Source organism: Montipora foliosa, chromosome 14 (genome assembly GCF_036669935.1).
Source record: "Montipora foliosa isolate CH-2021 chromosome 14, ASM3666993v2, whole genome shotgun sequence".
NCBI classification, from domain to species: Eukaryota; Metazoa; Cnidaria; class Anthozoa; order Scleractinia; family Acroporidae; genus Montipora; species Montipora foliosa.
In genome coordinates, this window is record NC_090882.1 from 15,552,994 (window position 1) to 15,555,493 (window position 2,500).

Sequence of the window (2,500 nt, forward strand, 5' to 3'; positions counted from 1 at the left end):
GTCCTGCCTCCCCACTTTCGCCCCGACAGTCTGTACGCACGGGCGTACGCTGACGTCACGACCAAAATTTCTCGCATGGTCTCGCATGGATAGATTTCCCAAAAAATCTTACTGATGGTGCTCTGCTGGTGCCGCTTCGCACCTGAGCTCCGCTACTAGTAACAAATAGCAAGCCAACGATGATACTTATAACCCTTTTTGCAAGGACGAATTTTGTACCTGGACGGCCTGTTTACATTGAACAGTGCAAATTCTGTTACAGATCGCAATGGTGTTTACATGGTTCCGTGCAAATCTTGAGACCAGTCGCGGCATTTGGTTACATCTCTGCTTTGATTGGTTAGGCTAATGCTTCTGGCCAATCACGTTGTAGCTAGGTGAAGTACGCGGCAAATCAAGCATGGCGGCAGACAAAAACTTTATGTGGACAGATAAAATAAATGCGTTGTTGCATGTAGTTTTAGACTACGAAGTCGGAAACGCAGGCGAAGGGGTTGACTGTGAGACAGTGTGGAGCAAGTTACTCCCATTACGGAGACATAACCAATAACGACAAGAAAAAATTCCCCCGAGGGGGCAGGAAGCTTCAACAAAGACAGAATCCTAAACAAACTAAAAAGGAAATAACACAAACAGCGGTGATAAACATTGTATTCCAACGCATTTTTATAAAACTTGACGTTACGTATGCTAGTCAACACACATTTTCAAAAGTGACCGTTACAATTTTTAAAAAACAATATATATATCGTAAACAATAGGGGTCTGGAACCTAGACTGAGAAAAATGATCTGCAGCAGTACGTGTCTAAACATAATGAAAAGTAATAGCTAAAACAGCAATAACTTCTCACTACTAACATTGACATTAAGGGAAGGCTTTAGCTCTTGAATGAACAAAGTCTCTTTAATTTTGCAGTGAAAGTCAGTTTTTCCGGACGTTAAAATATCAAAGTGATCCCATTTAATGTCGTGGCCAGTGGTTTTCACATGATCAGCGATGGGTGATGAATGGTCACTTTTAGCTAGGGCCTTGAAAAGTTCCGTTTTTCTGTCGTGTAGTCTTCGTTTTGTTTTGCCAATGTAGAATTCATCGCAGTTCCAGCAGACAGCTTTATAGACGACCTTGTACCTCTGAGATCGGTTCAAGCGATCTTTGTATGGAAAAAAGGAGTTGATGCGGCGTGTGTTTTGGAATATGATCTTGAGATTGACGAAAGAGTAGAAATGTTAGAAGTGAGAAGTTATTGCTGTTTTAGCTATTACTTTTCATTATGTTTAGACACGTACTGCTGCAGATCATTTTTCTCAGTCTAGGTTCCAGAGCCCTATTGTTTACGATATATATATAGTTTTTTAAAAATTGTAACGGTCACTTTTGAAAATATGTGTTGACTAGCATACGAAAGGTCAAGTTTTATAAAAATGCGTTGGAATACAATGTTTATCACCGCTGTTTGTGTTATTTTCTTAATCAAGCTACGATGGCCTAAGAACAAGAGTTTATACGTAACTAAAAAGTATCGTGCTTTAGGTTTTGTCAAATTTGATTTTAAACAGACGGAAATGTTACTTTATGAAAGTAAGAAATTGAAACCTTGAAACATTTTTGCTTAGCAACCACAAAACATAATTAGATTCCATGCCTTAACCACGCTAGCCTTGCAAAACCTTGCACGGTTCGGGTGTTTTCACGAGTCCGTACGCATAGTGGAACCGTGCCGGTCAAAAAGTTGACCTGCTTTTTTCAGGTTCCAAACTTGCACACTTAGCCGTTCAAAAGTTCGTCCAGTTCCACCGGTCCCGTGTGAACGCAAGGTGGAACCATGCAAGGTGATTCTAAGGTGATTCCCTGGTTTTGCATTGCGCAACCCTACTGCGCATAATTTCTTGCATCATTGGCGCGCACATTAGCTCGCGCACATTGATAAAATGGTGGATTTTCACTGGCACCAAGCTTAATCTGTCAAGGAATGGTTATTTTCTCTTGAACGAGCACGATGACCCCCTCTCTTCAATGGTGTTATATACTCGTAATACGTACACCGAAAACATATTTTAAGGAGGAAAAAGGTTGGATAGTAGAAGTTGGGGATTTGACAAAAACTGGTTCAAATATTGACTAATTTCCCACACCCTGGGGATGTCATCTACATACTTAAGTCCTCAAATTCTTCCATCAACTAAAAGGACAAACAATGGAAAAGTGAGAAGATACATCAAGGGGTCTCAGTGCATATTGTCTGTTTACTGCTCTTCTTTTAGAGACAGAATGGTCCACATTATAATTGCAAATTCATGGATTCAGATAACAAAACTACTAACCTCGTTTTTCGCCTCTCCAAACATTAAACTTTGAGATCAACTAACTGCAAATAAGCAGGCTTATCTACAAATCCACACCTATTGCCCATACCCAGGGGGCTGCTTAAAACGAAAGGTTACCAATCCCCTACTCCCTGCATGGGGACATTATTTTGTCTCAAATCCCCTTTCTTTCC